Genomic DNA, 24,903 nt, shown 5'->3' with positions numbered 1-24,903 from the left:
ACAAACAAGTAAACAAACAAGTAAACAAACAAGTAAACTAACAAGTAAACTAACAAAGTAAACAAACAAGTAAACAAACAAGTAAACAAATAAGTAAACAAACTAACAAACAAGTAAACAAACAAGTAAACAAACAAGTAAGCTAACAAACAAGTAAACAAACTAGTAAACAAATAAGTAAACAAACAAGTAAACTAACAAACAAGTAAACAAACAAGTAAACAAATAAGTTAACAAACAAGTAAACTAACAAACAAGTAAACTAACAAACAAGTAAACAAACAAGTAAACAAACAAACAAGCAAAGAAACAAGTAAACAAACAGGTAAACAAACAAGTAAACAAACAAGTAAACAAACAATTAAACAAACAAGTAAACAAACAAGTAAACACATAAGTAAATAAACAAGTAAACATACAAACTAACTAACAAACAAGTAAACAAACAAACAAGTAAACAAACAAGTAAACAAACAAACAAGCAAAGAAACAAGTAAACAAACAAGTAAACAAACAAGTAAACAAACAAGCAAACAAACAAGCAAACAAATAAACAAACAAACAAATAAATAAGCAAATAAATAAGCAAATAAATAAGCAAATAAATAAACAAATAAATAAAATAGGCAAGCAGCGGTTATCAATTAATTTATTAAATGAAAACGATTTACACCACTCTGGAAGTAACTAAACAAATAAACAAACAAACAAATACATAGATAAATAAAACCTTATAAACAAATAAACAAACAAATTAACATACAAAATAATAAACAACAAATAAACAGACAATAAATAAACAAACTTATGAAAATCAACAAATTAATTAACAAAAATAACAAATAAATAAACTTATAAATAAACAATATAATTAACAAAAAGATAAACAAATTAACAAACTTTTAAACAAACAAACAAAATAGTAAACAAAAAATAAACCAACAAAATAAACAACCTTTAAACAAACAAATAAATAATATAATTAACGAAAAGATAAACAAACATATTAACAATAAAGTTATAAACAAATCAACAAACTTATATAATCAAATAAATAAATATAGAAATAAATTAATAAATAAATAAATGATTAATTGATCAATACATAAATAAACAAATAAATGAGCAAAAAAGCAAGCAAGCAGCCGTTATCAATTGACTTGATGAAAACGATTAAATAAAGAAATAAATAGATCAATCATAAATTGACAAATAAAGACATAATATATACAATCAATTAATTGATAAACAAATACATAAACAAACAAACAAATAAATAAATAAATGGATAAATAAATAAATAAATAATAAATAATTAATTAATTAATTATAATTAATTAATTAATTATAATTAATTATAATTAATTAATTAATTAATTAATTCTAATTAATTATAATTAATTAATTAATTAATTAATTTTAATTAATTAATTAAGAAATTAATTAAGAAATTAATTAAGAAATTAATTATAATTACTTAATTATTTAATTAATTAATTAATTAATTAATTAATTTATTTATTTATTTATTTATTTATTTATTTATTTATTTATTTATTTATTTATTTATTTATTTATTTATTTATTTATTTATTTATTTATTTATTTATTTATTTATTTATTTATTTATTTATTTAAAAAAGATAGATAGACAGATAAATAAGTAGGCCTAAATACCAAACCAATACCAAAAATACCTACGGTACTGCACAAGTTTAAAAAAATATTGTTTTCATTTAGGGCCTATGCATAATTTTGACTAAATATAGCTTGAATAGTAAATACTAAAAAAAGCCTATAAATAGGGAGATATCATTTTATTTGCGTAAATGTAACCCCCCCTTACCTCCCATCATCCAGTTGAAAGGTCTACCTTCGCTTCGTTTTATTATAATAATAAAATATTATTATTTCATCTTCAATCACGCGTATTAACTAAAAAGAAGCATTTTATTCCGGGGTTTTATTTCGATTATTAATCCAGGCAGGAAGATCCATGGTATATCATATTAAATTATGGCCGGTAGGTTTATCATGGTTATGGTATTAAATAATAATTGTGGCCATAAATGTTGTACTTGTACTTGTAGGCTACTGGCTACAACATCAACATCAAACTAAATTTCCCGCGAAATGCACGCAAGTAGCAACGTTTCGCGATTCGTGCATGACACTGCGCCGTGATTTATTTATAGACTGCATGCACCGCGCGCTAGACTTGTGAAATGAATCGTACAAGTGCCGTGTGCAAATTTAGGGGAGTAGGTCGAGATTCAGTTTATTGCGGTGCCAACTTTACCGATCGAAAACAGCTGTTCTTGGTGAAAAGCTTTGACAGATCGACTTTTCGTAATGTAAATATTTTATTATGAATTATCATTAGGTCCTTGATACATTGTAAATTATAATTGATACGTATTTCCCGCTAATCTAATGTTGTTTTCCTCTTGCACGTATGTACACGTAGCCGTAAATTTTAATGAGGTTGTCGAATTCGACTGCCAGTGTGTCGTGACGGCAGTGAGTTACCACGGAACTGCATTTGTGATTTTTCTTGTGTGATTTTTCTTGATTCTTGCGATTTTGAAAAAATATAATGAAAATAAAAGCACAGGGTATTTTGTGTCTTGTGGAAAGATAAATAAAAAAGTTGCGTACGCGCGTGCACCAGTCCTTTATTTTTGCGATCCTGCGCAGGCGCTAGACTAGACTAGACCTAGACAGTACCGCGCTCCTCAAAGCGTATTCGGGAGCGCTAATAACAGCGCTCCGTATTTGGAATTACGATCATTTCAAACAAAATGTCAAAAATAAATTGCTCCAACCAAGAACTGTATATCGTACCAAATAACGATCTGTTGAAACAACATGCAAGTAAAGATTCGCGAACGAAATAGTGCGATAATCGATTTGAGAAACACCAACAAATCATATTGGGTCATCGCATCGTTCCGAAAAAATAAACTTGTGCGAAGTTTGTTTCTCCACAACAATAGCCTAGGGCAGGCACTACATGTCATGACATGTAGCAGTGCTTGGAGGCATGGTTCGGGGATCGCACATACATTGTACAACCATTTTGTTTTCATCTTGTGTGCGGGTTTTGAAATAATAAATGGCTGGGCAGAGATGTCGCCATGGAAATTCTGAATTGCACAGTAAACCCCGGACGGTGTTATCACTTAACATTGACTATGTGTAGCCTACGCATGATCGTTCCCAATTTCAAGAAAAAAGGGGTTATGTTTAAACTATGTTCGCGAACATAAAATGTTCGCGATATTTAAAAAATAGGGTTGTTTTTGACGACGGTGTACTCGAAATTAAAAAATAGGGTAAGGTATATTTTGTGAATCCTGATGTTGAAATCATTAAACCATTTCTTGCTCAATTTACTCCCGGATTTCACTTTTGTGAAACTTTTGTGCATTCAAAGTAATATTCAGGAACTCACTTCCCAATTTGGACGCTGTGTTCTTTGGTATGTGTTCTAGAAATGTTAAAAAAGGGGTGCTTTTGTAAAAGTGTACTTGAAATGCAAAAAATAGGGGTAATTTTTCAACGGTGTTAAAAACCACCAACATGACCGACACGGTACATAACATTATCGCCTGTTAGCATGGTTAGATTCCAAATTGAGCTCTTCAAAAATCACAGGAGAGCTCAACAAAACCAGGACTCGTGTGATTGATGGAGTTCCACCACTCGCTTGGCAGTCTTGTGTACGCCGTTTTTGTATGTCCACAGAGACTAGTTTGTACATGCCATTTTGTTTGTCAATGGGATTTTACACTTAAAACGTTTTGCGCACCCCTCAAACATAATTCAACATTTTTTTTTTGCAATTCAGTCAATGAAATTGAAATTGATATCTGATCTTCAAATTGTAGTTATCTTATTCAATGTATCCAAGTAAAGTAAACTTAGAATTTCTGATACTTAAAGGATAATTTCCAAGCCAGCGACCCTCCCCCCCCCCACGTCTGACAAGCGTGGTCAGTGATGAAACAATACAAATCACAAGATCTCATCACGAGATGACCCACCGCGTTTACAGCCGGTTTCTGTCATCAGTGCATGTTCGCAATGCAGCCATGTTGCACTCTGGGTTTGAGACTAATCAATTACTTTGGGTCAACCTGTTAGCACTAAATCTGTTAGCATTTCAGGTCCGACATTAGTCTGCTGCTTCTCTTCTCCAGCTGGAATCCATACTGCTCTTCTTTGCCTTCAACTGCCTCCCTCAATGCAATGTCCAATACCACCACAAAGAGGTATGGGGCAAGGGTGTCTCCTTTAGACTCGCTTGCCAGTCCTATATGCCGTACCTATGTATAAAAATAAGGACTGGCTTACGCCATTTTGGATGTCAATGGGAAATACACACTTAACGATTTGCGCCAGTTAGAAACTTGAAAAAAAATCTTTAAAATTTCATCAATGTATATAAAAGTGGTACCAACCTTATTGTGCTTGCTATTTTGAGACTCGGTTGAAACAAAATTAAGGATCGAATGCATTTTAGTGTCCAAAAAGGCAAAATTATCGTCAAAGTTCTGCCGAAATCGGAATTCGAATCGGAAACGAAAATATCCGATCTTTGCGATCAAAAACACAAAATTACAACTTTAAACATACTATTGGCAAAAGACATTATTACCAAACAATATAGAATAGAAAATTTTACATCATTTTCTCAAAATATTGAAGAAATTTGCTCACTAGACATCGAAAAAGTACGCAATCCAATTCCCATTCAAACGTGTGGGAAACTGAAAGTGCATAATCCCCACTAGTCTCCTTGCAGTTACACCAGCAAGTATGTCAAACAGTTCAGTTTCTCCATCTGGTGAAACTAATTTTGCCTTGGTATCTTCATACATTCTTGCTATACCCTCCACAAGTTGATTAGGGATTCCATAGGCTTTGAGAATTTGCAGCATCTTTAAATTTCCTCTATGAATGGTATTTTAAAAATGCTTTGCTGAGGTCTATGATAGTTATTATTGCAGGTAGGTTTTTAGCCTTCACTCCTTCAGTGATCCTCCTTAGGGCTTATATGTGGTATTCTGGTTGATCCTAAGAACTTTGTCTACTTTAGGCCTGATCCTGTTGAGAATCATTTTGTTGAATATCTTGGCTACAACTAAGCTTAAAAGCTTATCCCTCGATATAATTCCCTGCTTGACTACGATCTCCTGACTTAGGAATTGGTAAGTACTATGTTGAGGATAGACCACTGGTCAGGCTTGCTTCCTTTAATCAGTGCATTGTTGCAAAACTCCAACACTATGCCATCCAGATCACATCTTTTACCTCTGGTGGAATACCATCCTCTACCAGTGCAGTCATTGCCTTTGCATTCCTCCTCTCCTCAAGTTGTCATAGTGATCTTCTACTTTGTCTTCATCTTCCACATTGGTGGGACAGTAAGTAACAATAACAGTACGGTAGTTGCTGGGTTTCCTTGAAAGTCCCCCATTTTTAAAAACGGGGACACAGCGCCATTTTTGGCCCGTTTTCCAAATGCCCAATCAAATCTCGAATGAATCAAAAGTGTGTTACGGTACCAGAAAAAAAAATTCATTTGTTTAATTTAATTAGTTTTACTTGGTACGTGAAGAAAGGTTTTATGTATAACATGTCTTTATTTTGTCTTCTTGTTGTTTCAGATTCTTTCAATTAAAACAGATCTATAAACGAAAGGTACCATACTAGTATTCTCACTGGGACCTCATAGTTACCATGGATACTGTCACAAACACAATGAAGAATCTACAGCAGTAAAGTGTTCTCTTTGAGGTGAACTAGCAAAAGAAACTTAAGTGGTAGCCTTCACACAGTCATCATAAACAGCAGTGCAAATATTGTTGGAAGAATTGGCTGCGAAATAGACTAGTAGGACACAGCCAAAGAGAGACGTGTGAACTTGATGGTTTGATGGTTTGAAGGAAGATCAGGCTGACCAGTGCATGTGATGTAAACTGTTCTTGTGTTGTTGAGAGCCTGCCTGACATATTGTGAAAACATCAGCAATCATGGTGGAATTCAAAGATCCCAATTCGCCGATGGAAGAAGGATTTGATAACAGGGTGTTCATCATTCCAGCCATTATTATTCTCTCATTAATGGGTGAGTGGTATACCCGGCCTCCCAACTCAACACAAAAGTTGGCAACCATGAGAGTTACCAAATCTTTTAAAGACCCCCTTTGCAATGAATTTTCATCAAATTTACCCCCATTTATCATTCAAAATCGAGGACAACATTTGGCCAAAAACAACCCAAAAAACAAAGGCATGCGTTTTCAATGCTCAAGTGCAGTTAACTGAAATGTGGCATGTATGAAATTATAAAACTTTTTCATTTTAAGGACTTAATGAGACAAAAAATATGTTGAATGATTCGTTAAAAGTTGTGTGTTACTGTTTATGAGCTTTCTGTGTCACTTTTTAATATTTGAGTGACTATGTGAGTTTTTGCCATTTTTGGCCATTTTTGCCGGTTTAAATTTTGCCAGGTTTTTGCCACCAAAAACCGAACCCTACTTTTTCCTGATTTTCATGGTATTCAGGTTATGTGCGTAACATGCCCGATCATGAAAAAATACCCTAATTACATGCTTTTTTGTTTACAGATGATACCCCTTGTCAAAACAGAGTGCCCCCGGCCCAGTACTTTGTTTGCCTTGGTTATTGAATGTTTGTTACAAAATATGCCAATTAAGTAGCTCATTTGTATTAATCCAAAATTCGTCAACATGATTTCTCTCAGCATATAAGGCAGTGATATGTACTCCGCCATCTAACCTGATTCTCTTACTTGCCATGTGATGCTCTCTTAGGCTAAAGCCAAGAATTTTCCGCGTTGCGGAAATTCCGCGAAAATCACGGAATTCGGAAGTAAAGCGGAAAACGCATTTCTGAGAAAAAATAAAAAAATAAGCAAAATGACCTAGAAAAAGAAAAAAAAAATACAATTGAAAAGAAATAAATAAAATACTAAATGAAATGGGTCTTCAAAATTCATCAAAATAAAGTAAAATCCGTCATAGATTTACCGTACAACGCCTGTCCTACCTCCCATTGCAGCCATGATACTCGATCAGTTTATTCTTGGTAAGATTCTTGTGAAATTTTATTATGTCAAAAATGTGCTAAAATTACAAAGCGGAGAAAAGCGGAATTTAGCATTTGTAAAGCAGAAAATTCTTGGCTTTATCTTAGGCACCAGAACTAAATATGTGACCCGCTCCCTCAAAACCAGACATAAGTCATTAATTTTGAAAAAAAAGACTTTTTAATGTCATCATTTAGTATGTCTTCAGCTTTCTTTTGATACCAAAATTATGTTTCTACGGTCTTTCAATGGGAGGGGGAAGCGACACATAAAGAAATGGCAAATGCCAGAAAAGTGGCTTTAAAGTTGTTTTAAAATGACATGTTAAGGCCCTTGTTTTGGCTCAGAAAATGCTAGATGTGGGCGCTTTAGATGTAAAAGAATATTTTGTTTTCAATGGTAGGTTAAAGTAAACATATTTAGGAATCAAAAATAAAACTGAAAAACAAAATCTGCAAGGTTTGTCACCCCTTTCCTAACTTTGACTGGCCGTATCTTGAAATGGCTGAGTGCGACTTATGACAGGTTTCATCAGAGCAGGTCACATGTTTGATATTTGGATCAACCATCGATACTTTTAAATGAACTAAATTTAAATTGGTTATTATCAATACAGGCAAATATGTTGTCACAATTAACAATACCAGTAGTCAATTAATTGATTTCATAAATTATAAGGATCGTCCAAGCATCGATGGATCGAAAGATCAAACACAATTTGTTTCTATTGCCTTAATTGCATTGTATTACAGAATGGTTTCCAGTTGATCCAAACAAAAAATTGTGAATACTCCTTTCTGTAGACCAAGAAAATATCAATTTGAATTTAAATCATTCCAAGTACCCCGTTCAGACATGGAGTACGGTATCATCAAGATACAAGGCAACTCTAAGTGAATGGTTCCAATGGTCAATGCAAAACTGCCACAACTGAGAACCACCTTTAACATTCAAGTTCCTTGCACAATTATTGAATTCTACAATGCAGCAAAAAACCCTGGGTGAGATCCCTTTAGGGAATTAAACATATTGAATTTTGTTACCAAACTGACAAGAATAGAACAAAATATACATGTAATATGTATGTAATTAGTATGACTTTATCAAATTAATATTTGAATAGAGAACCATTAATTGCATGCACATTGTCAGAGCTAAGTCATATTTTAAACCATAATGACATTAACTATTTTTTAAAGAGCTATAATTTTATTTTCGGTCAGAGTCCATAATGATCTAATATACTTGTGTCTCTAATTACTTTCTGCATAATAGTTGATGTCATTTTCTTCTTTGTATTATATTGAAATTATATCCATGATATATAACCAATTTTTTAATGGCCCCAAAGAAGTTAAACTAGTGGAGTCCAGATTCTGTATCGCTCGTGTCCGTGTGTTTATAATGCTATGAAAAATCGCATCACATCACAGCTATCTACTGCTGATATGAGGGTTGATAAACTACCTTGTGTAGCTATCTACTGCTGATATGAGGTGTTGATAAACTACCATTCCTTACATGTAGATATCTACTGCTGATATGAGGTGTTGATAAACTACCATTCCTTACATGTAGATATATATCTACTGCTGATATGAGGTGTTGATAAACTACCATTCCTTACATGTAGATATTTACTGCTGATATGAGGTGTTGATAAACTACCATTCCTTATGTAGATATCTACTGCTCATACATGTATGAGGTGTTGATAAACTACCTTTTGTAGCTACATGTATCTACTGCTGATATATGACATGAGGTGTTGATAAACAACTTTTTGTAGCTATCTACTGCTGATATGAGGTGTTGATAAACTACCTAAGTGTCCAGCTATACTGCTGATATGAGGGTTGATAAACTACCTTGTGTAGCTATCTACTGCTGATATGAGGTGTTGATAAACTACCATTCCTTACATGTAGATATCTACTGCTGATATGAGGTGTTGATAAACTACCTTGTGCAGCTATCTACAGCTGATATGAGGTGTTGATAAACTACCTTGTGCAGCTATCTACTGCTGATACATGTATGAGGTGTTGATAAACTACCTTTTGTAGCTGGCTCAAAATATGCTAAGGTGTCATATTATAGCCATATATTTTGACATCTTTTTTTAAAAATAATAATTATAGAAATGGAATATTTGCTAGTTTAGTGGCAAGTTTAGGTAGTAAAGACATAGCATACACAATTTAAGTAAAATCCTTTCACTCTAAATAATAAAAATAATAAAAAATAGCTGTAAAAATGCCTATTTGTACACTTTTATTTGTAACATGCCAAGAGACGCCTTTTTTCAACAGCTTTTAATTTTTTTTATGGATCCTTATAGAAATTCATGTGACCTGTTTCCCAAAATGGTGCAGTAAACCAATAAAAAAAACAGAAAGAGGCATTATGAATTATAAGTTAACAGATCAAAAAAGGATTTAAAAGTTTGCCTTTATGTATGTTACTATTGTCTGTCAAACTTTTGATTGATTTTGAAGTCCCTCAGTTTTTATAAACAAAGACTTGAAGCATAAACTAAAGGGTAAATCTATTGTAAATAACTTCATTTCTCCATATTATAATCAATTTGTAAGTGGCTGCCATCTTTTTGAACATATAACAATTTTAAAATTTTTTCTTGAAATGTCTGTCAAATAGTAACATACGCAAGACGGTGCTGTAATTCCTGCTAAACTAGGGTGATACAGCTAATTATGCTACATGACATAGCATTTAGCTCCACCTAGCTTTGTGGCACTATAACTTTGTGAGGAGAAGCTTTTTTGATGACACAATCCATTGTTAAGTGTTGTCTGTCAAACATTTGTACGCAAGTAACATACGCAAGATTTGTATGTGTCTGTCAAAAGTAACATACATAATACGTTTTAAAAAATTAAAAATCACTTGATGTTCACATTATGATGATAGTTTAGAGTTTATAAAAGTGTTTTAAAACATGTGATTTATAAACTGCATGTGATCTTTATTCAATTTCCCATCTTGAACTACTGTTTTTGCCAAATTATTATTCTGTATGTTACATTTGACAGACATCTTGCGTATGTTATGGCTTGACAGACACACAGATTTTATTTATAACAATTTATCCTCTTTATTGTAATATTTGGACACATTTTTTTCCACAATCAGTTGCTGTAGGTCCTACACCTAAATAACCACAAAATACCTTATGTAATACTTTATAAATTTTTATTTGATTGCAGAAAATCATCAAAATTGTGTCTGTCAAATATAACGTACGCAAGGGCTAGAAAATAAAATTTGTGAAGTAAATGGTCTATAACTTATCTTTCTTTTAGTGTATTATGAACGATATATGTGCATACTATAATTTAAACCTGGTTGGAGACCAAAAGAAAAGAGCTGGAAAAATAATTGTGTGTTACACTTTTATGACACCTTAGCTTATTTTGAGCCAGCTACATGTATCTACTGCTGATATACGACATATGAGGTGTTGATAAACAACTTTTTGTAGCTATCTACTGCTGATATGAGGTGTTGATAAACTACCTTGTGCAGCTATCTACTGCTGATATGAGGGTTGATAAACTACCTTGTGTAGCTATCTACTGCTGATATGAGGTGTTGATAAACTACCATTCCTTACATGTAGCTATACTGCTGATATGAGGTGTTGATAAACTACCTTGTGCAGCTATCTACAGCTGATATGAGGTGTTGATAAACTACCTTGTGCAGCTATCTACTGCTGATACATGTATGATAGGTGTTGATAAACTACCTTTTATCTACTGCTGATATACGACATATGAGGTGTTGATAAACAACTTTTTGTAGCTATCTACTGCTGATATGAGGTATTGATAAACTACCTTGTGCAGCTATCTATACTGCTGATACGTGTATGAGGTGTTGATAAACTACCTTGTGTAGCTATCTACTGCTGATATGAGGTGTTGATAAACTACCGTACCTCGTGTAGCTATCTACTGCTGATATGAGGTGTTGATAAACTACCTTGTGCAGCTATCTACTGCTGATATGAGGTGTTGATAAACTACCTTGTGCAGCTATCTACTTCTGATATGAGGTGTTGATAAACTACCTTATGTAGCTATCTAAAAGTACTGCCGATATGAGGTGTTGATAAACTGCCTTGTGCAGCTACAGGGTGTCCCAGAAAAAATTACCGGGCGAATGAATTTGGACCCAAGTCAAGAAATAGACATCAGAATCCATAAATATTAGCATCAGCGTGTAGCCCATCTTATTCTGCATCTTGTACGCTAATTTTTATGAAAGCGGTTGACTGATCGCGAAGAAAGAAGCGATTACATAACGCATCTAGGTCTATTCACTTCATTCTAAGTTTGAAAGAAAGATCATTCAACACAATGCGCACTAGTGGTTAACTGTCAATGGGCTTCATATTTTGTTCTATGAAATCCTTCTTTTTAAGCAATCTGCTTGCAAATCTTAATAGGTTTGGTTCAAATTTAAAAACCTGTACGATATTGAAAATGAAAGCTTGCATGTAAGATGATGCTCGGTACTTCCAAATATATTTTTTCTTTAATGTTGATATTTAAATGTTGCATAAATAATTATTGCATAAAGAATTCCAGCTGGCTTAAAAATTTCTCACACACATTGATGTTTTTGGAATATTTCCAAGAAATTGTAATGCAAAGTTTAAATCTTTTAAAACTTCAACATTAATGTTGCATGGTATCAGAAAATCACACGTAAAGCTGTAAGCACTTGATCATTGTCATTCTTGGCTCAAAATGTTCTTTGGAAAGTTAAAAAATAGTATATTTGCACAACATAAAGAATTGAAGTTGGAAAGCTTCCAATTGCAGAAATCAAAGCTTTCTCGGACAAACTGTTATTCATGTTCATTGAAAGCATGAATAACATAACACCGTCGGATTATAAAATAGATAATGTGGACTAAATGAGATACACAAACTTTAGGAGCAGTGAGCAAGTATGAAAAAAGCGCCTGTTGATCAAACTTGGAATGAACTGCATTGATGCATGCATTATGTAATCGTTCATTTCTTTACAACCAGTCAATCGAATCAAATAAAACGTTCTTATGTGATGCACAACAAAATAAGCTATATGCTACACTTGATTCTGATGTCTATTACTCGACTTACTTTCAATTTTATTCACTCATATTTTTGCTGGGACACCCTGTATACTGCTGAAATGAGGTGTTGATAAACTACCTTGTGCAGCTATCTACGGCTGATACGAGGTGTTGATAAACTACGGTATCTTGTGTAGCTATCTACTGCTCATATGAGGTGTTGATAAACTACCTTGTTCAGCTATACTGCTGAAATGAGGTGTTGATAAACTACCTTGTGTAGCTATCTACTGCTGATATGAGGTGTTGATAAACTACCTTGTGTAACTATCTACTGCTGATATGAGGTGTTGATAAACTACCTTGTGTAGCTATCTACTGCTGATATGAGGTGTTAATAAACTACCTTGTGCAGCTATCTACTGCTGATTATGAGGTGTTGATAAACTACCTTGTGTAACTATCGTCAGCTGATATGAGGTGTTGATAAACTACCTTGTGGGTTCGAATTGCAACCAGCCTAATCATGAAGCTCCCGTGGCCAAGTGGTTAAGGCATAGGTCTCGTAAACCTGAGGTCCTGGGTTCGATTCCTGGGCGGGATCACTTTTTCTCCTTGTCTCCTTTATTATTTGCGACGGCGATGAAAATTAATGTTTATTTATATCATTTCCGTCGATCATGCCACTGTTTTTCCGTGAAACTACCTTGTGTTGCTATCTACTGCTGATATGAGGTGTTAATAAACTACCTTGTGCAGCTATCTACTGCTGATATGAGGTGTTGATAAACTACCTTGTGCAGCTATCTACTGCTGAAATGAGGTGTTGATAAACTACCTTGTGCAGCTATCTACTGCTGATATGAGGTGTTGATAAACTACCTTGTGTAGCTATCTACTGCTGAAATGAGGTGTTGATAAACTACCTTGTGCAGCTATCTACTGCTGATATGAGGTGTTGATAAACTACCTTGTGCAGCTATCTACTGCTGAAATGAGGTGTTGATAAACTACCTTGTGCAGCTATCTACTGCTGATATGAGGTGTTGATAAACTACCTTGTGTAGCTATCTACTGCTGATATGAGGTGTTGATAAACTACCTTGTGCAGCTATCTACTGCTGATATGAGGTGTTGATAAACTACCTTGTGCAGCTATCTACTGCTGAAATGAGGTGTTGATAAACTACCTTGTGCAGCTATCTACTGCTGAAATGAGGTGTTGATAAACTACCTTGTGCAGCTATCTACTGCTGAAATGAGGTGTTGATAAACTACCTTGTGCAGCTATCTACTGCTGATATGAGGTGTTGATAAACTACCTTGTGTAGCTATCTACTGCTGATATGAGGTGTTGATAAACTACCTTGTGCAGCTATCTACTGCTGATATGAGGTGTTGATAAACTACCTTGTGTAGCTATCTACTGCTGATATGAGGTGTTGATAAACTACCTTGTGCAACTATCTACTGCTGATATGAGGTATTGATAAACTACCTTGTGTAGCTATCTACTGCTGATATGAGGTGTTGATAAACTACCTTGTGCAGCTATCTACTGCTGATATGAGGTGTTGATAAACTACCTTGTGTAGCTATCTACTGCTGATATGAGGTGTTGATAAACTACCTTGTGCAGCTATCTACTGCTGATATGAGGTGTTGATAAACTACCTTGTGTAGCTATCTACTGCTGAAATGAGGTGTTGATAAACTACCTTGTGCAGCTATCTACTGCTGATATGAGGTGTTGATAAACTACCTTGTGTAGCTATCTACTGCTGATATGAGGTGTTGATAAACTACCTTGTGCAGCTATCTACTGCTGATATGAGGTGTTGATAAACTACCTTGTGTAGCTATCTACTGCTGAAATGAGGTGTTGATAAACTACCTTGTGCAGCTATCTACTGCTGAAATGAGGTGTTGATAAACTACCTTGTGCAGCTATCTACTGCTGAAATGAGGTGTTGATAAACTACCTTGTGCAGCTATCTACTGCTGATATGAGGTGTTGATAAACTACCTTGTGTAGCTATCTACTGCTGATATGAGGTGTTGATAAACTACCTTGTGCAGCTATCTACTGCTGATATGAGGTGTTGATAAACTACCTTGTGTAGCTATCTACTGCTGATATGAGGTGTTGATAAACTACCTTGTGTAACTATCTACTGCTGATATGAGGTGTTGATAAACTACCTTGTGTAACTATCTTCAGCTGATATGAGGTGTTGATAAACTACCTTGTGGGTTCGAATTGCAACCAGCCTAATCATGAAGCTCCCGTGGCCAAGTGGAAAAGGCATAGGTCTTGTAAACCTGAGGTCCTGGTTTCGATTCCCGGGCAGGATCACTTTTTCTCCTTGTCTCCTTTATAATTTGCGACGGCGATGAAAATTAATGTTTATGGCCATGCGTTTTGAACTCAACACCCAAAAAGGGTGGTGGCGTCACTGTTCACTGTGATCATTTTGTTTTTTGAGTGTATCTTTGGAAGAAATATAGGTATGACAGTAAATTTGGTATCAAATGAAGGCTAAGATATTGATTAGTAACTATGGACAGTTTCATAAAAGATATCTTGAACATTGGCAGAATGGCACCCAATCCAATTGACCAAGTCAGGGGTGGTGGTGGCAGCGGTGCATGTGGCAGCGGTGCACTCATGTACAAACTCTATGGGTAGTTTGTATTTTAAGTGCACACAATTGTAAAATTGTTCATTATGTACTTCAAATGTGCCCTTATTACTATAAATTTGGTATCAAAAGATAGCTTAGTTGTCCATGTAAACATTTAAATACCTTAATTTTCTTTTAAGAATATAAGAGGACTGGTAGTCACAGGTAAGTCACATCACATACAAATTCGTCCCTATTCTCTACACAGAATACCAAAATTTTCAAGCGCAATATACTGCTAGAGATTACCATCGCTGTATTTTTAAAAGTATACCCCCTAGAATAGCCAAAGTATACATTTTTGGAAAGCTCTTGGCTCAAGGAATCCAAAAATGAAATCAGTGTAGGGTGTTACCCTAAGAAAATATTTTTCAAAATGTACTAGACTGATGGGTTGAATCGGTATAAAATTTCACCAGCCATTTTCTGAAATACACATTGGTTTACTATCATAAAGCCCTATATCATCAGAAAGGTAATGGTCTGAACTTTTCAAAACTGCATTAAAAATTGATGGAGGGTACATGAATGAAACATGATATGCATCTAGGTCGATATATCAGAGTAAAAACTCGACATGCCTGTATGGCAATTTAATTTATTTGGTTTTATTTTTTTTTTTTGTTCATACATTTCCAAAATTGAATGATGATATTAATTCATCATAAAAAGAGCAAAAAAAAAACCTTTTGTGAGGGGGTGATATACTTTTCAGCATATTCCCAGAACAACCCCCTCTAAATGTTGAATAAAATAAAGCATGCAAGCCCTCAGCCACCTGTCCAAGGACCAGACGGATTTTCAGGAAATGGATATGCTAACCCTAACCCCCAAAAATCTTACGATGAAAAAATCTGCGCATGCATGAATCCCAGGGTCTCATGGCGCAATCACCCCAAGTGTTATATGCGGACGGAATTGCTGGCGGGCAGCAATAACCCGTGTAGCTACCGGTCCGTGATCGTGTGCTTGGCATGCGAGGGTCAAAGGTTCGAATCCCGGGGGTGCCAAGTTAAAAATTCTTCTTCTCCTTGACTTTTTCGGATCTTCTTTGACTTCCGATCCCAAAAAGCAGGGTCCAGTGTTAGGGTTAACTAAGATGAATTTTTCCAGATTAGAGCCTACACTAACCCTAACCCCAAAAATCTTACAAAATCTTACGATGAAAAAAATCTGCGCATGCATGAATCCCAGGTCTCGCGATGGCGCAATCACCCCAAGTGTTATATGCGGACGGAATTGCTGGCGGGCAGCAATAACCCGTGTAGCTACCGGTCCGTGATCGTGTGCTTGGCATGCGAGGGTCAAAGGTTCAATCCGGGGTGCCAAGTCAAAATTCTTCTTCTCCTTGACTTTTTCGGATCTTCTTTGACTTCCGATCCCAAAAAGCAGGGTCCAGTGTTAGGGTTAATGCCCATTTACATCCCTGTAACGGCACTTTATTGTTCATTTCATAATTGGTACCTGTTACCCATTGATATTGTCAGCAATTAAGGGATCTAAAATGAGCGTTTATTGTGTTTCGACAGTATTTTTTGTGGGACATGAGAGCACCTCGGACCTATCGATTGCATTCTGAATACTGAAGCATGTCTTTCTGATATCAAATAATTTTCATTTTTGAAAATCACAATATAATACAAATTTTATGACAAATTATAAAAAATTGATATTTTTCAAATTTTTGATATATAACAGTCCTTGAAGTAAATTATATATATCTAATGATATATTCTTAAAGTGTATGTAGCAGGGAGGAAAAGCCGACGGTCAATTGAAAATTTTGACCTTTCATATTGAAGATATGGATTTTTTCCCCAAAAGACCTAATTTTTTTTGTGTTTTTGGAAAAAATCCATATCTTCAGTACGAAAGGTCAAAATTTTCAATTGATCGTCGGCTTTTCATCCCACCTACATACACTTTAAGTATAAATCATCAGATTTATAAAGTTTACTTCAAGTACTGTTAAATATCAAAAATATCAATTTTAATGATTTGCCATAAAATATGTATTAAATTGCAAATTTCGAAAAATCAAAATTATTTGATATCAGAATGACATTCTTCGTATTCAGAATGCAATTCGATATGTCTGATGTGCTCTGATGTCCCAAAATAAATACTGTCCAAACCACCATGCCTCACCAGCTCTTAAAGCCCTGTTAGAACCTTGAATGACAATGTACATGTATCTGATATTAGTTCAAAATTTTCAATTGATCGTCGGCTGATATTAGATAAATTCTGGCTGTAAGTATTGTATTGTCATCGTTTAAAATTGAAGGATAAGTTGCATTCAGTGATTGATTCATCCTGATCTGAGAGGATATTACATAAAATGTACAGGGTGTCTCAAACTCTACTGCTAGGGAAGTTTTAGTTTGGGGTATAATTATAACTACAATAATCCAATCCAGAAATATTTTTTGCCGAAGGAAGTTGTGATTTGTTGACCCGAAATGTTTTTTGCATGGTTTGAAAGAGGTGAAGAGCAAATAAATAAAAAAAAGGATAAAAGCCCGGTAACAATATTAACACAAACTTTTTATGTATAATTCACAATTTTTCATCATTTTTTACAATTCTCCCCCATTTTCTGTCACCCTGGGTAAAAAATAATCTATTGTTAACCCAATTTTTTTTCCACCAACGCCTTCAGTCTACTGATGGCCTTACATGAACCGACGGTCATGACAAGCGGTGGGGGGGGGGGCACCGGCCCCCTTGGTCCCCTCCATTGGCTACGCCACTGCTGATGCTACAAAGAATTGTATTAGAAGCATTCAAGCAAGGTGGCAAGCATTTTGACAAATTGATAGTTTGGCGCCAGAAGATGAGTCAAATCAGTCAAGGGGGGGCACTGGCCCCTCCATTGGCTACGCCACTGCTGATACTACAAAGAATTGTATTAGAAGCATTCAAGCAAGGTGGCAAGCATTTTGACAAATTGATGGTTTGGCGCCAAAAGATGAGTCGAATCAGTCAATGTAATCCCAGCATGCAATATGGCATTATTGCGCAACACCTTTACATTCAGGATGAAAGTGGTCGCTCGTTTTGATAAAATATTCAGCACATTTCTGATTTGAATTGATATTATGGAGATACTGATTATCGAGACAGTTTAAAATTCGCATCATTTTTAAACATGTTTGAGATATTAAATACAGGGTTCGATTTACTTTGAAAAATGTGTGTAGCAATTTTAGGCGAAAACCTTTAAAAATATTTAGGTGATGTTCTTATTATTAGCATATATTTACATTGTAAAAAATTGCTATACAAGCTGAAATTTGTATAGCAGGTTGTCCATAATGGGTAGCATTTTGCTCCACGAGTTACGACCACGACACAAGTTAAATCGAACCCTGATTAAATATTGGAAAAATATTTAGCAGAATAAGCAGATGACAACAATCTTGAAAATTACCAAATCCTGGCTGTGAATGTTGCTTAATTAGTGCCCGGTAATGCCCTATTTGACGTCATACAAGTCATACAGCAATTTTAATGAAATATCATTAAAATTGCTGTTAACGACCTATTGTCTTGCCTTGAAATAGAGTGTGTTATTTTTGTCATATCCCATGCAATTATTGCCATTTCATTTAATGACATATAATTAGTGAATACTCTAATAAAGTGAAGACTTGTTTTTGAATGACTTTCTTGCAAGGTAGGAATAGTATATTGTTAGAGTACAGAACCAATAACGTTAAAAATTCGATTTTCTTGAAATTCACATTTTGTGAGATACACCATTATGTGTAACAGACACCTTCAGATATGACACAAAATTAGGTCCATGGGGGCCAAAGGAGGCAAATTTGTAAGTATGATTAAAGCAAAAATATGGAGTAAACAACAATAGGAAAATGTAACACATCACAAAACTTCAGAATTTTAGAACATTTGTGACCGTCCACGGCGAATGAGCCGTAAATTCCTCCCCGGTCAATTTTGTTTTATTTCGTGTTTAAAAATAAACATCATAAACTTAAAATGGTATATCATTTGACTTCAAACGATATCCAGAAGCGGGGTTATGGTTTGTTAAACTTTGCTCCTTCAACAAAATTATAGCTTTTTACGTTTTTACATGTGTCTCTTTTTCCACATTGTTGGCAATAAATATCAAACAGTTAATTGGCGGTCATTTCAAATCATCCCCAAGTCAACGAGGTTTAAGAAAGTTCTCTCATTGTTAATTGTTGGTTATGCATACCTGTACAAAATACAATGCCTGGTAACCCACCACTTGAACAGGATTTAGCAATATATGCAAACAAAGACCAGAGCTATTAAAAGTTCTATAGCCATCTAAGGTAGAAGCTTATTATCCACTTCAACAATAGGATTATTGATTAGTTTTGACTATCGAAATGAGACGGATGTCGGGCCAGCTTAAGTTACCGATGAATATGACCTTCGTACACATTTTACACCGTAACTCAGAATACAATTTAGGGAATTTACGGCTCATTTGTACTGCCGGATCACATTTGAAGTATATGCTAGACCTTTGGTGCTTTTAGTATTATGATAGCCTAATGTTTGTACAAGATTTAGCTCAGTTTTCAAAAGTGCCTCTTGGCCCCCATGGAGCAGACCGAATCACTATTATTATAGCTTGCCTTGCATCTAGTGTGGGCATCTTCACCCGTATGCAAACTAATGTATCTTGTTCTTTTTGTTCTTCTCTTTGTTGACACCATAGGTTTTTGCGTGTATCGACTGGCAACAACTCTACATCGAAAAGAGAAGGCGCGAAAGGAGAAGAAATTAAAAAAGATGGAAAAGAGAAATTAATAAATTAAAACTTATTGCTCACTCCATAATGGTGCCAACTATTACCACACCTATATTTGAATTCTTCGCACACGACTTCAGGCTTGAAGTAGCGGTAATCTCTGGCAGAAGACTTCAGCACGTAGCTCCAGCAACACAGTCCTGGGATCCAGTCCTGGGTGTAAGCACCAACAGGCTCCAAGTACTGGGCTCCAGCTTTTGGCTCCAGTATTGCACACCATCACTACTAGGCATTGCACCCATTGGAAATCAGAAGGGTTCCAGCACTGTTCTCTAATACCAAGTCCTAACATTTTCTTTCAAACCAGCACAGATTCCAGAAAAAATACAAATATTTATTTGTGGTAGTGGGATAGGATGGGGGTTAAACAAGAAATGTAATCTTGTTTTGTTATCTTGTATAATTTGACCGTGTATTCTCAATAGGAATTTATGCAAAGTGCCACTTTTAACAAGTAAACTTGTGTAAAAGAAAATGATATACCATGCATGCTTTCAGTGGGTACGAGGGTCTTGTGTTTTTAATCGCGCCTACAGGCTGCACACCACAAAAATATGAGACCCATGGGGTGGAGGGGTAGGGTTAGTGGCAGGGCTGTCAACTCTCATGCATTGGGTAACATTCTGACAGTCTCACACCAAGGTAGTATAATCTCAAGCCTAGGTAGTAAATCTCACGCATAAAGCTGGCAAATGAGTAAAATCTCACACATCGTCTAAATAATTTGATGTCCATCCCTTCACCCCACTTTTTGGATTCTTGAGCGACGTGGCTCAAATAATCCTAGGTCAAAATGAACATTGTTGGCGGAAAATAATAATTCCGTCCCGGTACGCCTCTGTTCGACAGTGTCTCACGCCAAGCAATTACAAAAGGTTGACAGCCCTGGTTAGTGGCACTGGGGCAAGCCCTCCCCTCAAAAGTCAAAGTACTGGGACAAAGTGAACCAGCATTTGCAATTTGCATTTCCTTTGAATTGCGTCTGTTTCACTCCAAAATCAATGCAATTTGGGGCTGTTTGTAATTGTCACACTAAGAGCAGGATAGCAATATGATTTGCGACCCAGTATGGTTTTAGGGTCATTGTAATTATGGTTATGCTGGAAAAATATCTCAATTGCTGGTTAGATTTGCATAAGAGCTGGAAAATGTGTATGGCTTAATTCTATGAATTCGGATAGTGAAAACCATTCCTTTGTTGACAATTTATGGGGTGTGTATGTGTTGCCTCTATACTATGATCAGCTCGTAGGGGAAAAAAGAGCTTGCAAAGATTTTATGCATCCCCCCCACTCAAACTCAGTCCAAGCTTGAGAAAATCCATTGCAGAATCCGCCTCCCCTCCCTTTTTTTTCCTCCCGACTCTAACTCGGTCAAAATCGGTCAGCATGAGAAAAATCAAAATTTAATTCTTAAATGCATATGAAATATTGTCACTAATTTAAAGCGTCAATATAATTTTGTCTCCAACAAATGCTTGACCAACATTTTTGTAACAAATTTCTAAAAAATGGGAAAAGAATTTAGTTGGCCAATTTCTTGGAGACAAATGCGCACCGTAAAACAAATATGCAATTAGCCTATTCCATTTAAAATCAACAGTAAACCTGTGGAAGATTTTGGAAATATCTGCCACAGGGGAGTATAAATTTCAAATGGAATGAACACATTCGGCAACTCCATTGGAATTTCATACACCCTCTGAGAAAGATTCAATCTGAATCCTCCATTGAAGATTTTGGAAATATCTCCCACAGGGGCAGTATGAACATTATGCAGCACCATTTGAATTTCATACACCCTCTGAGAAAGATTCAATCTGAATCTTCCACAGAGGGATGGTGAGTTTCAAATGTAGTTGCCTAATGTGTCAATTCCATTTGAAATTCATACTCCCCCTGTGGAAGATATTTCCAAAATCTTCCACAGGGGTAGTGTGAATATTAAATGGAATAGCCCAATGTGTGTGGCATCTTGGATTGATATAAATTAGCGCAGCACCTACGCGAACTGCGCTTTACATATTGTGTGACCAATGCAATAAGTCGGGACATTAAAACACTAAAAAAAACCGAACAATTCTCACCTATGGTCAGGGAGGTAAAGTGTTATAGACTTGACGGGATGTCTTCTTTTGGTCTATGCGCTAGCACGCTTGCCTTTTAATCCCAAGATCGTGGGTTCGAGTCCCGGCAGGGTCTATTGCCATTTGGTATAATACCATTTCGTCTAATTCCCGTTTAGTCTATATTCAATTTGTCTATTACCAGAAAGACTAATTGCCACTTTGTCTAATAATCATATAGTCTAATGTCCATTTAGTCTAACATTGTTTGGTCTAATAACCAGTATGTCTACTAACCATATAGTCTAATAACCATTTGGTCTAATATTTCTTCAATAACCGTTTGGTCTAATAACCGTTTGGCCTAATAGCTCCTAATAACCGTTAGGTCTAATACTTGTATGGTCTAATAACCATTTAGGCTAATACAATTTCGTCTATTTATTAATAAACTAAATGCTTGTAAGACTAAAATGGTTTGTAGACCAAATGGGTATTAGACCAAATGGCTATTAGACCTATTGGGTATAGACCAAATGGGTATTAGACTAAATGGTTGTTAGACTAAATGGTTTTAGACTTAATGGTTATTAGACTAAATGGTTATCGGACCAAATGGTTATCGGACCAAATGGTTATACATGTAGGACCAAATGATTATTGGACGTAGTGGATATAGACCTAATGGGTTTAGACGAAATGGATGTAGATGAAATGGATATTAGACCAAATGGTATTAGACCAAATGGCAAATCCCCGGCAGGACCGGAAGTGGCTTGGGAAGGCGCAAAATACTTCTGTGAGCGGTTTGTGGCAGAAATGTTGGCAGCGGTGGTCCCTGGTGTTTCTTAACACCGGGCAGATCCATCTATTTGAAATGCTTAGACATTCATAAAAATGATTGGCAATTAAAAGAAATCCAGGAGTAAGGCGCGAGGACGCACCTTATGAGGAGGGTAGCTTTAATTTCTGTCACAGACCGCTCACAGAAGTATCCTGCGCTGCCTTGAGCCATTTCCGGTCCTGCCAGGTCTTGAACCCATGTTCTTGGGAGTTTATAAAAGGTGAGCACGCTAGTGTACATATACCAAAAGAGGACATCCTTATCAGGTCTATAACACTAACGCACTTGTACCTCCCTGACACTATTACGAGCTGATCAGTGGTATTTCACTAATGTACCACATAATTTTGGGAAATGTTTTAAAGCACATCATATGAATGAAAGAACATCTTAAAATATACACAGGCATACAATAGCTGCCATAGCTACATTATTATGAGCCAACTTCCTATGTGCTGTACACTGTACATATATAGATTGAATTTTACATAAAGCAGCAATTCAATTTTATTATACATAAGTTCTTGCACTCACATGGTGACATGTTTTTTAAAACGGCTGTAAATTTAGGGCTGTGCAATAATTATGAGCTCCGGGGGGTACAATTTCCAATCTTCCCTTTGCCTCCCCCTCCCCCGCTTCTTTTGCACATGCCAAATTTTTTGGATCCCAATTGCAAACCTTAAAGGGGCATTTCGTGATCCACAGCCTCATCCCCCCACTTTTCTCAAAAAAAAGTTGAGATTTTTATATCAGAACGAAATTACAACGCATTGTCTATGGAGCAGTGTAATACATAATCATGCATATAACTCGCGAACGCAAAATCGGAATCAACTGAAATTTTGGGAATAGGTTTTTTTCGTGGATATCTAATGAAAAATGTCATAAATAGAGGATGCTAGGATCACGAAATACTCCTTTAAGTGGTCTAGATTATATAGAGTGCAAGCCTTTTTAGAGCATTTCTTTAACAGGCACCCCATGAATGGCTTGCCAAAAATTGCTTGGCCCCCTCCCTTCAGCTGGCAAATTCTTGACCCCCCCTCCCCAATTTTACCCTCCCCAGGGATCATAATTTGCACAGCCCCTTATGAATGTGATGTTTCTTAGCAACTGTAAGTCTTTTATAATATTTTAGGTGATACTTTGTTATCTTTCATATATTCATATTGTGGTGTAATCAAGCAAAATCAGTTGTTGGGCATATTTTCATTTTCAGATTTCTATATGATTGAAATATTAATTTGCAAAGCTACATTTATGCAGAAACCCCCATAAGCCTTTTTGAAATATGGCGGGCACAAAAGGAGAGGGCGTACTTTGAAGTGAGTAATCTTTTGTCATCTGAGGTGCGTACAACCCTCAACTCACAGTATCCCCCCCTCCTTTGTGCCCGCCATATTTCAAAAAAGCGATTGAAATTGAACATTTAGTTCCAAAGATATGAACAGTTGATGTGTTTCCAAAACAATATTCCGACTGATTTTGCTTGATTACATCACATGTATCACATGTATCTGCTTTGTTTGTGCTATTCCAATTGAAAGCCATTCACCCCATATGGAAGACATTCATGACCTTAACCTCCCACACATGGGGTGTAGATGTCGGAAAATATGGAGTCACCTATTCAGGTAATTCCATTTGAAGGCTATGTCTATGATGTCTTCCATAGGGGGTGTATGGATTTCAACTGGAACATCTTGCCATCTTGGGTTAGTTTTTTGTTTGTTTTTAAAGGCACAAAGCTAAATTTTTAAATAAATCATTTTTGCACTAGCTCATACATACCTTATTATTCAGTATCGAAGTTATGTAATGTTACTATATCAACAGGATCATGGGCTTGAGTAATGAACCATGATCGAAACAATCACCACACAAAGTACGAGGGGGTATCCAAAAGTTTTTGACATCACCCAGAAGTGAAAGAGCTATACCGATGAAAATTTGTCAGTGTAATCACTGGTCCTTATGTACATTATGGTCCAAAAATGGTCTCATAAGTATGTTTACTTTCTTCACAGGTGGCGCTAGATGGGAAGTAGGCGCATAACCTTTTCATGATAAGATCCTCCACTTTCTTGAGTTTTTTCACCGTGGCCGCATCATCCATAAGTGATGGACGTCCACTTCTTGGCTCATCTGTGAGGGACATGTGGCCAGTTTGGAAATTCCTTTTTCAAAAAGCAATAGTGCCATATGATGGGCAATCATCACCGTGGATTGCTTTCATTTCATCATAGATTTTCTGAGCATTGTAGGCCTAACCCTTCAAATGCAGGAACT

General features: G+C 35.7%; 1 long non-coding RNA gene across 1 annotated transcript; it reads left to right on the top strand.

Annotated features, from left to right (window-relative positions):
• Nucleotides 1-2,285: 2,285 nt before the first annotated feature.
• On the top strand, nt 2,286-23,939 carry LOC140142874 (uncharacterized). Its single transcript, XR_011857597.1, has 3 exons — nt 2,286-2,354; nt 5,673-6,132; nt 19,610-23,939. It is a non-coding gene; the product is annotated as an uncharacterized lncRNA (long non-coding RNA).
• The last annotated feature ends 964 nt before the right edge of the window (nt 23,940-24,903 follow it).

The sequence above is a fragment of the Amphiura filiformis genome, chromosome 20, assembly GCF_039555335.1.
Source record: "Amphiura filiformis chromosome 20, Afil_fr2py, whole genome shotgun sequence".
Lineage (NCBI taxonomy): Eukaryota > Metazoa > Echinodermata > Ophiuroidea > Amphilepidida > Amphiuridae > Amphiura > Amphiura filiformis.
Note: the sequence above shows the minus strand (reverse complement) of the source record. Positions and strands in the feature narration are given on the sequence as shown.